Below are 15,086 nucleotides of genomic sequence, written 5' to 3'. Positions count from 1 at the left end.
TCTTCCCTTAGCTAAACTGGGCATGGGCATAGCCAGCGCGTGACACAACTGGCCCACAAAAGAGCCTTGATAGTACAGTGGTTTAGTGCACCCTGTTATTAACACAGCTGCCTGCAATTTCTGCTGGTTCGAATCTCTCCAAGGCTCAAGGTTGACTCAGCCTTCCATCCTTTCTAAGGTAGGTGAAATGAGGACCCAGTTTGTGGGGGCAATAAGCTGACTTTGTATAAAATATACAAAAGAATGAAGGCTACTGCTTAATGCATTGTAAGCCGCCCTGAGTCTCCGGAGAAGGGCGGCATATAAATCAAATTAAAAAAAAAAAAGTTTGACAGCCCTGACCTAAGTGATTAAAATGCTCCTAAGTATTCCAGAATAGAATAGAATAGAATAGAATAGAATAGAATAGAATAGAATAGAATAGAATAGAATAGAATTTTTTATTGGCCAAGTGTGATTGAACACACAAGGAATTTGTCTTGGTGCATACACTCTCAGTGTACATAAAAGAAAAGATACGTTCATCAAGAACCATAAGGTACAACACTTAATGATAGTCATAGGGTACAAATAAGCAATCAGGGGTACAATAGGGTACAAATAACATCACAGCAGTTTGGAATGAATGAAGAACGTTTTTTTTTTTAAAAAAAGAGTTGCATCAGATAACTGAAAACTGAAATGACAAAATCAACTAGTGCACAGTATAATATATTCCAAACTAGATTTTTCAAAATGTACAAACATATTTCAGGCACATGCATTTGTCTTCAAATGAAACCCACTCCCAATAGCTCCACAAACACAACACTCTAGTGAACCTGCTGTCTTTCCATCGCACAGGTGTCAAACTGGCGGCCTGTGGGCCAGATGCATCGTTTGTAGGCCACATCCACCCCAGCTCTGCAAAGGCAAAAAAGTCACAATACATCATGTGACATCACATGACGCGATCGAGTTTGACACCCGTGAAATGGAAACTAATTGAAAGCTCTTACTAGATTTGGGGAAAAACTCCCCATGAGTTTCAGGAGATTCATGTTGTCTGGTGGCAGCCTATTGTAATTTTTTATTTTTACTTGGATGAAGGACTCTGCCAGGGAAATTTTATCAATAACCAGTTGAATTGATTGCCTCCAGGTGGTGGTGGTTTTTTTTTTTTTTTTTTTTTTGCTGTTTCTATGTTGCTCTCTTTGTATGTATTACTTGACTGTAAGTATTAGCAGATGCTGTTTTTACAATATACTGTATGTTATGCCATAGCTAAAACGTTGGCAGCCTATTTACCAGATGGATTTTGCCACATGATATTGATAGTTATAGATTTTACTTTATTAGTAGACATGCTATGCCATTAATCTCCATTAGCAAATGGACAACTGTTCTTCCTCCTTTTCATCATCTCAGCTTTGCTACAGTCTCAATATTACCATCCACAGTGCTAAGGCTGCCATTAATCTCTGTGTTATTAACATCAGTATTCCAACGTGATTTAAATATTTTACAAGAATCTGCCCTGATATCGTATTTGAATTTAGAAATACGTTTCTAAATAAAACAAACAAACAAATACATTGGTCTTTTAATGCAACCCTCCCCCAAAAATTATAGTTGGTATAAAATGCAATAGTTCATCTTGCAATTGCAACTCTGGGAGCCAAATAGGATTAAAACCCACAGAACAAAAGTAAACAAAGCAATAAACAACAGCAACACAATTGAATTATAAAATCTACAGGATATAGCTCTAAGACACTTAAACTATCTCTTCAAGTGGAAACTGTCTGGGCTATGAGGGCTTATATGGAGTGAAGGCTTAAGGTCAGGGGTGGGTTCTATTTACCTTTACTACTGGTTCACAATGGGATCGCTTCTGCGCATGCGCAGATCGTCTATGACGACATCTGGGTGGGTGGGCGGAGCATCCCCCTGGTTTTACTACTGGTTTGCAAGAACCGGACCGAACTGATGGCAACCCACCATTGCTTAAGGTCATTTCCTTGCAACTGATCAGGGGATATGGACACAAGGACAGCTCTTCTGTGTAGTGAGTCATGTACTTTGCAACACTCAGAGCAATGCTTGCATCCTCTGTGCGAAGATTTCATAAACCAGTGAAAAATCATCTTATTTAACCAGTTGTTTGGTGGATGTCTTTTGATGTTTTGGCATCAAAGAATTGTGTATAAATGTTTGTGTCGATGTGTGGGTGTCTCTCAATATGTTTCCAATATCCCAGAATATGTATCCCTGCAATAATGTATTTATCTTTATAATTGTTGCTCCTGCTGCGTGTTACATTCAAAACGCATGCAGTTTTATAGGCCAAAGCTAGCGTAGATTCTGAAGACGAAATAGAAGTGTATTGATGCTTCTGATTTTTGTTTGGAGAAGACTCCTGGGAATGCCGTGAATAGTCAAGGAAACAAACAAATGCACCATGAACACAGCAGTGCAGAGTTATCACTAAAAGCGCAAATAACCAGATTCAAGTAAACCTGTTTTGGAAACATTAGGCAAAGACCTAGCTCTTTACCATTTTATTGGTGTACCCCAGAGCTACACCAATAAAATGTGTAGCTCTGGGGTGAAATAAGGGGCCTTTGTTGCTCTCTGTGCTTGGTTGTTTTCTTACAGATATTTCATTACCTAAACTAGATAACATCATCACTGCCAGTAAAGAGTGGGTTTGATTATTTTCTTTAAAGAATATGAGGGGGTTAGCAATGATTGGAGGTGGAGAAAATGTATTCTATTTAGGCTAATAATGCCCTCTACAACATCTGAGAAACTGGGTATCCTCAAAGAGGCAATCTGCATTTGATCTTCTATTCACTTCCCCATTTAACTCTTTCTTTTATAAATAGCAATAGCGCATAGACTTATATACCACTTTACAGTGCTTTTACAGCCCTCTCTAAGCAATTTACAGAGTCAGCATATTGCCCCCCAAAATCTGGATCCTCATTTTACCCACCTTGGAAGGATGGAAGGCTGAGTCAACCTTGAGCCGGTGAGATTTGAACTGACGAACTGCAGCTAGCAGTCAACTGAAGTAGCTTGGAGTGCTGCACTCTAACCACTGCACCACCTCGGCTTTACTAAACTGGACTTATAAAGCTGGACTAGTTTGTGCCAGTCACCTGGTTCATAACATATATTTAGAAGTATTCAAAAAGTTAAAATGTAATAAATACTTGAAATACTTGTCCATGTTTCTTACAATTGAAATGTAGGGGTGTTTTTTTGCTATTGCATCATACCACATCTACATACAGTATGGTCAGTTTGGTGTAGTGATTAAAGCATCAGGCTAGAAACCAGGAGACTGTGAGTTCTAGTCCCACCTGAAGAACAAAGCCAGCTGGGTGAATTTCAGCCAGTTCTTCTCTCTCGGACCTGGGAAGGAAGCGATGGGAAACCATTTCTGAAAAACTTTGTCAAGTAACCTGCAGGGTCTTTTCCAGTCTCTTAGAATCGAACCTGAGTGAATGGAAGAAAAAAAAAATCGATGAAAGGAAGCCAGCGTTTATTTGTCTAAGTTTTGCATAAATAGTAAGCGATAATCCTGTAAAAGTTTTTGATTTCATTGGTACTTAGAGAATCAAGTGATCAATAATGATTTTCAAGGAACAACGTTTTTTGGATCGGAAAGTTAAAACCCAATCAAATGAAATGAAATTAGCTAAATCATATTTATACCACTAATTTTATCTGAAAGTCTGCATGTCATTTGTTGGTTTTGGCCTACGCTCCTTCTTCACGAGTAAACTTACATTTATATAAACAGCCAGGTTAACTTGTTTTAATTTTTTCTCCCTGGACTTATTACCTAAAATTTTCATTAAATTCACATACTTTTATAGAAACATGTCATTTTGTGTGGTAAAACTCTGTCTCACTTGGAGTTTGACAAAATGGAAGTGTGAGTTCTTCCTTTTTCATTGTTTCTCATGCTGAAACAAGAAAAAAAAAATTCTCTCCCCTGGGAGGGTGGAAGCTTTAGGATCAAGGGATACTCTTCTATCATTTCTGTTGGAAGCCATACCATACTTTGCTTTTCCAAGAAGCAAATAACTTTTTACAGGATCTGTTGTGTGCACTCCTCTTTGGTTGGAGGTAAAGGTTTGTTTTACTGCCTTTATATTTCACTATTTCACCTATGATGGATGGGTAAATAAATAAATGTGAACAATGGCTGCAGTTTGGATCCACCCATTTAAATTGCTACTAAATGTGTAAAGGCTGAAAAGCACCTCTACATATAAAGAGGGGTTCTTTCTCTACATATTTTCTGTCACATTTTCATGCCATCTGTTCTCCTTCATTCATTACTGAATAGTTCATCCTAATCGTTGGACCTGTTTTGCATTACTCTTGGTTTAAAAGCTACTAAAAATAATGCCATGATTAAGGAACATTAATAGCCTGCCTTAAACCAATAAGCATCACAGCAAACAGCAGGGGATGGTCTAATTAAGGGTAGGATGACGGCTGTGCCCTGCTGCAGTTATCCTCTCATCTTATGTAGAAAAGGAGAAGATTCCGGTCTCCAAGCCAGCTGTTAATGAGATGACATTTCCACACCGCATCAGCTACACTGCAAAAACACCCAGGTTAATTGTGGCATTCTCACAGCCACAGAAAAAGAAAGAGTTACTGGGCTGCTGGATACTGAAATAACGGCAATAACCTTCTACATTACTCATCACCTGACGCTTAGCTGAGTTTCTTTGGAGGAAAATGGCAGAAATAATTAGGGTTAAGAAAAGGTGCACAAACTAACCTACTACACTCACTAAATCGTCAGTTTCTAACTTTTTTTTCTTTTTTGCATTCTTTCAGAGAGGTTCAATGCTAATTCTCAGTAACAGTTACTGAACTGTATCTTAATATTGGGGATGGTTGAGATATACAAAAAGAATACCATTTAGGATAGGATAGGATAGGATAGGATAGGATAGGATAGGATAGGATAGGGTAGGGTAGGGTAGGGTAGGGTAGGGTAGGGTAGGGTAGGATAGGATAGGATAGGATAGGATAGGATAGGATAGGATAGGATAGGATAGGATAGGATAGGATAGGTTGGGATGAGATGGGATGGGATGGGATGGGATGGGATGGAATGGACTAGACTAGGATAGAATAGAATAGAACAGAACAGAACAGAACAGAACAGAACAGAACAGAACAGAATAGTTGGAAGGAACCTTGGAGGTCTTCTAGTCCAACCCGCTGCTTAGGCAGGATACCCTACACCACTTCAGACAAATGGTTATCCAATCTTTTCTTAAAAACTTCCAGTGTTGGTGCATTTACAACTTCTGGAGGCAAGTTGTTCCACTGGTTAATTGTTCTGTCAGGAAATTTCTCCTTAGTTCTAAGTTGCTTCTCTCCTTGATTAGTTTCCACCCATTGCTTCTTGTCCTGCCCTCTTGTGCTTTGGAGAATAGCTTGACTCCCTCTTCTTTGTGGCAGCCCCTGAGATATTGGAACACTGCTATCATGTCCACCCTCGTCCTTCTTTTCATCAGACTAGACATACCCAGTTTCAGCATTGAATTAATTTGTCTTTATGGATCTAATTTGTCTGTTTAGATCTACTTGCAGATAATAGTTTTTGATTTGCTAGGGATTGGATCGTTCAAATTATTTGTACAAAACATTTTTTTTACGTATATATTTATGTATAATTTTTCATTTTAACATTCCAAACATGAAATGTAAAATCAAAACAGGAAAACGTTGATTAAAACAGTAAAGACAATACATAAAAAGATACATATTCAGGAAAATTAACAGCTGGAAAAGCCAATTTAAAAAGTTAATTTTAAAAAAAAGTCTAAAGTGATTTTTCTGCCTGATATTTCAGGGGCAGACAGTCCATTGGGCAGATGAAGCTTTAGCACTGTCTTGTTGTCAAACAGAATCTGCCAATTATAGCAGCTGTGGAAAAGAGGACTTCATCAAAAGAGCATCAGTATCTCAGTGGCTAAACCATGGAGAAGTCTATTTTTGATCAAGAGGTACCAAGCCTCAAGTAGGTTCACACTGCACAACAAACAAACAAATAAATCTGCATTTTTTTCCTACCAGTTCCAAAACTGATTAGATAAATTTTACTTCCAAATTATTAAACAGGAGAGTTCTGTGAAGTTTTTATGGATGGAGAACAATGAACTTGTCCTGTTTTCATTTAGAATTAGCCACTGCCCTGATTGCCACCATACAACCATCTCTCTGTGGCTTACAGCCTCCCAGGTTTCTCAAACTGCATTGAGATCCCAAGGGAAGAGACCCTGAGGAAATTCCTCTTCTTGTCCTGTTAGGTGGTGAATAAAAGAAGCTTCAAAATTATGAATGAATGTGCATCAGAAAACGCCAGCACTCTGCCACCTGTAGCAAACAACACAAAACACCACACAAGAAAATGGAAAGGATATCATATGAATCTTTTAAAAAAGTATTTTTCAAGGGGAAACCCCTTTCAAGAAATCAAAAGACATAGAGCAGTCCAGCAATATTTCAGATCCTCTCTAAAAATCATTATTAATATGCTAGTACCATTCATTTTTTGAATCCTTTGACAGTGTCAGTTGCCTTGGCTCATTCATGGAGAAAGGACTCCTCCAACGTATGACTCTCAAAGGATCAGCTGGATGCAGTGTTGGGTTGCTCCTGGTTCGGTCCGGTTCTTTAGAGTGGCGGGAGGCTCCGCCCACCCGCCCGGACATCATAATTGATGAACTGCACATGCGCAGAAGCACGCAGAAGCACACGAGCAAAGCGAGCACACACGTGTGCTCACGTTGTGAACAGGTAGTAAAGGTAAGTAGAACTCGCCCCTCGCTGGATGGATACCTTTAAACTAACTAAACCACTGAAACAGAACTGTTTGAATTTCCCCATACATTGCCATTTACTGGGCTACAGGTTTCAATGCAGAGGAGGATTGATAAGGGAAGAAAGAAGGGCTGAAAATGAACTCATCCTTAACTATTAGGGCCATATGGAAAGGGTTAAATATTTTTTTTTCTTAATCCTGTAGCTCTAATCAGAATCAACCCAGCCTTGGAGCAGTATATCTATCTTGTTCCTTCATACCAAAGCCCAAGGAGCTGGAAGAGAAACTTGTCTTCCTATTGAGGCAGCTGTTTTCCATGTTGTTTTATATTCTGAGTACTTTTTTTTTCTCCTTCAAAGTTGGGGGTGGGTGGGTTGGATTTGGCAGAAGGGTGTATTTGGCTGGTCTGCAAAGAAAATCAGAACCCTGAAAGAAGACTGAATATAAACTTGAACTATGACCCCCATGCTGCCAATTTAACCCAAATACTTTGGGAAGGAACCAACTTTAAAGAATGATTGTGATGATTAAACATATTCTGGAAGAAGATTGAGGTGCCAGCTGGCAGGATTTATAATGGGACCAAGATGACGTTTTATTTTATAATTGTTTTCTGCTTTGGCCATTCAACCATTTTTCTCCCTTAAGCTTATTCTTGATGCTAGGTGGTTTGATGAGAACAAGATGAATTCAGCACTGCAGTAGATATACTTCTCAAAAACAGTATGGGGAGGGAGGGAAAGATACTTGAAATATGACCCAGTTCTTATTTAAGAAGGAAGACACGAGAGGACCATTAGTCCTCTTTCCCCTTTCATCCCAACTGTCCCCTAGAGCCTCAAGGTGTTTGATAGAGAAGTATACAACAGCAGCAACTTCATGACAGTCCCAAAGGCAAATCTAGGACATTTTTTATGCCACTGGATTCTCTCCAAAGCTCTGCCATGGATGTTTCTAAAAAGTTTTTAAAGAAAGTTTTACAAGGATACCCCAAGCTCTGGAGTGAAGATGCTTTTCAGATGTGGATCAGTGGTAGGTTGTTTCCGGTTCTGTCCAGTTCTTCTGAACTGGTAGTAAAAGAGGCAGGAGGCTCCGCCCAACCGCCCAGATGTCATAAAGAATGATCTGTGCATGCGCAGAAACTTCTGCATGCGCGCCGGTTGCGAACCGGTAGTAAAGGTAAGTAGGACCCACCCCTGATGTGGATGATGATTTGGGACTGGCAGACACACCTAGAACAGGCTATGATGACTCTCACAAAACTGACCAACATAGTGGCCCAAGCCAATCATAAAACACTCACTTAGATGAACATAAACATGTTGCAGCAAACCCAAATGTCAAGAAAATGAACCTGATCATCTATACATCTTTCAATAAAATCGATACCCATGCAATTTAATCCAAAATCCCTGACTACTCCACTCACTGCAGCACAATCAACACAACTGTTAAATGGATAACACTGCCATACATCAAAAAAACATCTCGGAAACAACCAATAGATTATTACAATCACATGGCATCACTGTAGCACACAAACCAACTAAAGCCTGCAAACCATCTTAAGTAAACCAAAAGACCCAGTAGCCCCAGAAGAAGAAAAAAAGATATCAGTGTAAGGTCTATAAAAGCCATTATTTAGGACAAACAGGTAAAAAGACTAGCAGAGTACATGAACACCAACTAGCAGTCAAAAGACATGCTTAAAATTCCTTAATTGCAGAATACATGGACAGACATCACCATAGTTTCAACTTGGAAACTGTGAGCATCTTTGATCAAGCCAAATCTAAAAAATGCCTGAGAATTCCTAGAAGCCTGGCACTCAGACAAATCAGCCATCAAAAGACTCAAAGAAATACACAACACCTACATGCCATTCAAATGAGACAACTGAAAAGCTAAACTGAGAGTTTACGCACCAGAGACAAATTCTTTGTGTGTCAATCACACTTGGCCAATAAGGAATATTGATTAATCAATTAATCAGCAATGAACACCCAGATAAGGAGTGATTAACATCAAGATTAATACTAGACTAACAATCAAGCAATAAAGAATATCCCCAATCAGGGAACTACTATCTCTGACAAGCCATTCAACCACAAACAACATTCTAGTCAAGGAATCACCCAGAACACTTCCACCAACACTGAAAGAGCGAGCCGCTTGTATATAAACAGAGAGCAAACCCCACTCCCTTCTAGCACTGATGTTGGGTAATGAAACATCTGCATGAAAACAACCAAGCTCAGAGACCACCAAGGATTCCACAGTTCAACCCTGAACTACAATTATTCTCTTCTATTGACACTATTTCCAAAAGGCAATGCATATCAACTCCTCTACCTTCCAAACATACTCTCATCTTACTTTTCCATGGGGAGGGGGGGGGGCGCAGATAGGCACATTCGCAAATCTATCACGTTAGTACCTAAAAAGCCTCTATGGTCTATATATGGTGCCCTTGTATTATTGGGAAGACAGATTAAGCTGATGTTGGGTTTTTTCGTATGTCAGTTTCCCAGTTGCTTATTTTTATCAATTAAAATGATCTTCATGCAGTTCAACCAATTTGGACAGGAAGAAGCTACGGAACATATTGATGCTTTCCAGTACTAGGTTGAGAATCTAGAGGCACTACTAAAATGTAGAAATGTGCAACGCTTTGCATTCAAAGGCAAAAAGGTGCTTAAGACAGTCTGGGGCGTGAATAGTCTTTGTCAGCAACTTCTTAAACCAAGCATATGCAATCCTGGGGAAAAACACTTTGCAGGATATGAACATCTGATAGGCACATCTAAGTCCTTTCTCCTCAGCCATTTTCCAATTGTCTCCTTTTAGCCCCAGTCCTCCCTGTCTTTATTCTAATGCAAGATGTAAATCAGAAAGGAGAAGTGAGTGATTGCACTAGCCCCCACCAAAGCAATTGAAATGCCATAAATCAAGACAAGCTAAATAAATAAAAAAAAGTGGATGAATGATGCTCAGCACTCCAGCTGGAGCTTTCGCCTGATTGCTATCAACTTCTATAATTCAAATCAGATGCCTGCCACTTTTCTTGGCTTTTACCCTAATGGGTACCTGAGCTTCCCAGTCCCATGGAGAAGAAAATCTATGAGAACTTTCATTAACTGCAGCAACCAGGATCTGTTACTTTTGCTTTTCAAGCGCTCTGATTTATACTGAGATTGTGCGTGCAGCACCAGAAAATGGGCTTGTTTTCTGAATCTCTCAGAGGGTACATTCCCCTTGGGATTATGTCTCCTGGAAATTCTTGTATTTAATACCTAACTTCAAGGCGAAGATTGCAAAACTTTACCCTGTGGTCTCCAAGCAAATCCCAGACCACAGCCTCAAGAGACAATAGCTCGTACCTACTCATCTATGGTGGTTTAAGAGCAAACATGAGCAAAACCATGAAAATTCACCCAGGGATTCTTTTAATTTTTTTGACACTTGTTGAATATTGGAAAATATGAAGGGCTTGGAAATTGTGCTCTTTCTTGCCATAGCTGAAATTTCCCTGCAATTCTTTGAGAGTTTATTTTCTTGTTAGAGTCTTGTCCCAGCAGGGAGTCAATGCTAACTATGCCTTTAACCCTGAGTCAACATCTGACAGAGTTAGCTGGCACATATCTAGCTTCAGATTTGAGCACATTCAGTGCTAAACCAGCTGAAAAAAAAATCCTGGTTGTAAAGGCATTTGGAGACAAACATCTGGGAAAGAAAGGATCTAGGACAGGGGTGTCAAACTGGTGGCCCGCCACACATAGGCCACGCCTACTGCAGCTCTGCGAAGGGGAAAAACATTGCAATACGTCACATGATGACAATGTGACGCTGGAAGTTTGACACCTGTGGTTTAGGACAACTTGCTGCAGCCAATTCGCCATGGGACAACTCACCACAGGACAACTTGTCACAGAACAATTCAAAACTGCATTAATTGCTTCACTCAGTTACTATTATTATTGGTGACCATGTTTTCTTTGAAATTGTAAACATTGTATTTCTGGATTGACTTTATTATTAATGGCCATCAAAGTTCCGTCAAAATTAATTTAACTTTTGTATTTGTTGAATTGTCCCATGGCAAGTTGGCTGTGGTGAGAGGGCCATGGCGAGTTGGCCACGGTGAGTTGTCCTACTGCACACTAAAAATGGTTTATTAAAAGAGGAGCTGTCAACTAGGGCAGAATGAAGAGCTGGCACGCAGGCTAATTCTTCATAATTCCTCTCTGTACAAATAGATGACCTGAGATTGCCCACAAGTGCTCCAGACAGTTGTTCCTCATGAGGTGTCTGCAAGACAGTGGTCTCCAGCAGGTTTAGATGAGGAAAAGTTGTCTCTGCACAAACCGCAGTCAATACCTTTATGAACACCTGGTTTGCATATTTCCTTTTCTAATCACTTTTGGAAATTTTTTGATAACTGCTTTTCAGCTATTAGAAACCTTTGGCTACACATATTTCATAGCACTGAGTAAATTTCTTTGTTTAAAATACAAGTTTAAGTACTTTATAAAGATTTTTTTTTGGAAGAAACAACAAGGTGATTAAAATGTAAATTTTGGAAAGTTACCAATGGACTAAGGGTCCAGATGGATTTGAAATAAAAATTTGAAATTAATTATAAGAATCCTTCTAGTGGAAAAATGTTGCAGTATGGAACTTTGAGGGTTGTATATTACAGGGAATCAGAAGGAACTAAAGATTACAATTAAAGAGAAGAACACTTAAATTTGACATACCCAATACATAATGGAGCAAAACACTTTAACACTGGATGTATTGAAGGATATTTGTGAACAATGGACCGTAAGGCAGAAAGTCCCACAAGTGCCTTTTATCGTATTTACTGATAAAAATAACAACCTGGTGTCTCAGGCTTCTGCCTCATTCTGTAGTGTATAACAATAGTACAACACTAGTTGTACTACTATGGTATTTGACATAATAGTAGGATCAACTCAATAGCTTTCTTGCTTTCAAATGGACTTGGGCATAATTAATTTTAGGTAACTCATACTTAAGCAGTTCAAAGCTCATTAAACACATGCATTTTTAACAAGCAATCTAATAACATATAATCCAATATGATCACACCTGACATACACTTTTAACTTTTCAGTGTTCTGGCTATTTGTACAATGTCTTATTTGGCCATTCTATTATTTTCCATTTGGTCAGGATAGTTTCCAATGAGATCCATATTTTTAAAATCTTTGCTGAAAATCTTTTTTTTTTTTAATTATGCACTGTACAAAGAATAGCTTTTGAGACATCTATCTCTAGCACATCCATCCAATAATAAAACAGCTTTCTTCAACGCCCTCCAGATATTATAATAATCATCCGTATGATTGTGCTGACTAGGGCCAATGGAACTGAATGTCCAATGCACTTTAAAATGCTAGATGGACTAGGGTTGGAAAGGCCATTCACTGCTCTGCAGGTTGTCCCTGGTATCTGCATGCATAGACAACGTGGAACAGTGTGGAAGGCAAATTATGCACACACATGCAGCAGCCTTCAAAATAGATACAGAAGAATGCCACTTTACCTCTTCAAGGAGCAGGGCTTGGCATACCACCTTTTACTGTTGCTTTTCACAACCATAATGCTTATTGAGAGTTAGGACACTGTCCAAAAGCTTAATGTTTTCCAGGTCCTAGACTTAGAAAGCCACTGAGGCCATCAAGTTTAACTTTCTGCCAGGTGTAGTAATTGAAGTGAAAGCATCATTGACAGTGGCTGTTCAGCCTCTGCTTAAAGTTGTCCTGTAAAAAAAATGCTCGATATTTCCCTTAGTAATTGGCTCCCCTAACAGCTCCTATCACTAGAAAGGGTTTTCTAACATTCAGCTGAAATCTGTTTCCCTGTAAATTCATTATTCTATATCCTGCACTCTGAAAGACAAAGAATAGGTTGGGTTTTTCGAAAGGGCTCTTTTCTCACTCTTCAGCTGCCTTTTTCTCAAAGCTGAGCATTCTCCCAATTTCTCTTATTTTTCCTCGTAAGAGTTAGTTCCCAGTCCACTTATCAACCTTGTCGCCTATCTTTGAATCTTTACTAAAGGGCACTGACCAGAAGTAGACACAGTAATTGAAATGGGATCTGACCAGTACAGGATGTTCACGGGAATAAAACATTCTGTGATTTTAAAAATAAAGGTCTTTTTATTAACCTGACATGACATTTAAGAGTGTGGATTATGGTACTGCCAATATGCAGAACATAGCTAACTGTACATTGCTACTCCAAGTTGCAAGGGAGTTGCTATTGGTACCCTTCTTGCTAAGGGTCTGGATGGGAGAGAACAGGTTGAAGTAGTTGCTTGTACCTTAAACTTCTCTATTGCCATCAGGGTTGTTTCTTGACAGGTAAGCTCCTTCTTTCAAAGGTGCTTTTTCAGCAGGCAACTGGACTTCCTTATTTTTCTTTGAAGATGTAATTGCTTTTCATCCAAGAAGCTTCTTCAGCTCTGACTGGATGGTGGGGAATGGAAGGATTCCTTGCAGAGAGCTGGTCATTTGCATTGTTTTAGCAATTCATTGAGGCCACTTGGGGGATTTGTCTATACCTTCAGGTTCACCTGAGTAGTGCAAATGAGCGTGGAGCATCTTCAATGAAAAGAGCAGGTCTGTAATTTGGAAGTGCTTTGTACTCATGACTTCTGCTTGAGTGGCAATAGAAGCCATGGCCAGAGAGGCTGCCTATCTTCACCTAGTGTACCAACTGCATTGCCACCATGCTGCACTAATGAGTTGTACATTGGAGTGCTCTTTAAAGTCTACTCAGAAACTGCAACTGATGCAGCAATTCATTTGAAGCAACTTGTAATTGCATAACATCAATTATGTGGATCCTGTCCCTATCAATTTATTTCCAAGTACAATCTAAGGTGCTGGTTTTGATCTAGAAATCCATCTGTAGTTTGGCATCCTAATTTTAACATTTCTCTGAATTTATTAAAATTGGTGTTATTGAAGTCCGATGTGTCCTTAATTACACTCAACTATAGCATCTCTTAATATCAGATCTTCCTGCTTTACATTGTTATATTCGTCTACAATACTCACTACTTTTCTGGCTCAACTAAGTCTGCAAAGAAGATACGTTGCACCTTCCTCCATGTTCTGAGGGAGAAAGTAGTTAACAAGGCAGGGCAGGAATTTCCTGGAAAAACCACACTTGGAGGAGTTAGTTTCCCAACTAATGACAGAATAATTAATGGGTTCGTAGCATTTTTCACAAGCATACCACCAGTTTGGAAGAAAATTAGCTGTAGTGGGGTCGTCTTGTATTAAAAAGTTGGCCTTTATTGTGCTGAATGGGCAATTTCTCCCTGTGAATCCTTCCTTTGTTTACATGTGGCACCATAACTGCCAGAATTCTCTCTCTCTCCCAAAAGTCTATTGGAAAGAAAAAGGGGAAGGGGTATATATTCATATTCATAAGTTTATTTATCAAGCATATATAAGATAACAGGTAAAAGTATAAACATAATTTGAATACATGAAAAGAGTAAGTAAAAAGGAATATTAGGACAGGGACGGTAGGCACGCTGGTGCACTTATGCACGCCCCTTACAGACCTCTTAGGAATGGGGTGAGGTCAACAGTAGACAGTTTAAGGTTAAAGTTTTGGGGGTTTGGGGGATGAAACCACAGAGTCAGGTAGTGCATTCTAGGCATTGACCACTTTGTTACTGAAGTCATATTTTCTGCAATCGAGTTTGGAGCGGTTTACCTTGAGTTTGTATCTATTATTTGCTCATGTATTGTGGTTGAAGCTGAAGTAGTCATTGACAGGAAGGACATTGTGGCAGATAATTTTATGTACTATGCTTACGTCAGACTGAAGTCGGCGTAGTTCTAAGTTGTCTAAGCCCAAAATTTGGAGTCTGGTGGCATAAGGTATTTTATTGCGATTAGAGGAATGGAGGACACTTCTCGTAAAATATCTCTGGACTCTCTCGATTGTATTTATGTTCGATATGCAGTGCAGGTTCCAGACAGATGAGCTGTATTCAAGAATTGGTCTAGCAAATGTTTTGTATGCTCTAGTTGGTAGTACAACATTACCAGAGAAAAAGCTACACAAGATTAACAACTCTTAATGCCTTTTTGGCAATGTTGTTACAGTGGGCTCGGGCACTTAGATCTTTAGAAATGAGTACTCCAAGGTCCAAGCCACTCTCCCTCTGACTGTAGAATTTCTGCTCTCCAAGAAC

General features: G+C 39.3%; 1 long non-coding RNA gene across 1 annotated transcript; it reads right to left on the bottom strand.

The window, feature by feature from the left end:
- Nucleotides 1-423: 423 nt before the first annotated feature.
- On the bottom strand, nt 424-14,475 carry LOC148115551 (uncharacterized). Its single transcript, XR_015732685.1, has 2 exons — nt 13,194-14,475; nt 424-3,483 (listed from the first exon to the last, which is right to left on the bottom strand). It is a non-coding gene; the product is annotated as an uncharacterized LOC148115551 (long non-coding RNA).
- Between the last annotated feature and the right edge of the window lie 611 nt (nt 14,476-15,086).

The sequence above is a fragment of the Pantherophis guttatus genome, chromosome 2, assembly GCF_059756535.1.
Source record: "Pantherophis guttatus breed Tessera chromosome 2, ASM5975653v1, whole genome shotgun sequence".
Lineage (NCBI taxonomy): Eukaryota > Metazoa > Chordata > Lepidosauria > Squamata > Colubridae > Pantherophis > Pantherophis guttatus.
This window is presented reverse-complemented; position numbering and strand designations above follow the sequence as displayed.